Source organism: Trypanosoma equiperdum (assembly GCF_001457755.1).
Source record: "Trypanosoma equiperdum strain OVI genome assembly, contig: ctg_1769, whole genome shotgun sequence".
Lineage (NCBI taxonomy): Eukaryota > Euglenozoa > Kinetoplastea > Trypanosomatida > Trypanosomatidae > Trypanosoma > Trypanosoma equiperdum.
This window is the reverse complement of record NW_027123803.1, coordinates 20,267-21,012: the sequence shown is the minus strand read 5'-3', so window position 1 is coordinate 21,012 and position 746 is coordinate 20,267.

The following is a 746-nucleotide window of genomic DNA, read 5'->3' as shown; positions in this document are numbered from 1 at the left end:
ATATATATATATATATATATATAGTGCGGAATTGAGGGTAAAACAAACAAACAATTCACTACTCCGATGCCCACCCACTATAAAATCACTAGTAATGCACACAGGCAGATGAATCAAAAATATTAATAAGCGAATACATATGATCAAACACAAATGAAACAAAATAAATAAAAAGGGAGAAAACCAGGAACTTCCGGAGATCTCAAACAAACAAAAATGATGCAGTAAAAAAAAAACTACGTGTTTATTCCTCCTAAGCTCTTCCACTCAATACTTATAAAAAAAAATGTAGCAGGAATGAGGACACAAAGAAAATAGATAAAAAATTAAAATACAAATAAATTAGTAAATTTTCAAACAAACGGCAAATTTATCCGTATGTTACTTCGAAAGCAGTTCCCTCACTTTCAGCAGGAAAGCTCAGTACTCAAATGCAATTCGAGCGGAGCTCCATTCTTAACAGCGCGAAAAAAAATATGAAGAGAAGAGTTAACAAAAAACATAACATAACATAACAGAATTCACTCCGTTAAGGGAGCACCTCACTATTTATTTATTCGTTCTTTCACTTCTAATATATATATTTACGGGAAAATAAATAAAGCGAAAACTCTCAATCGTAATAATGGAAGCTTATTTAATGATTGAAAAAGGCGAACGAGATTAAGGTGTGGGAACAAAACGAAGTGAATAAAAAAAAAAGTGGTCAAGACACCTCTTCTAGAAGTTCAGCTGTTTGTGTTATT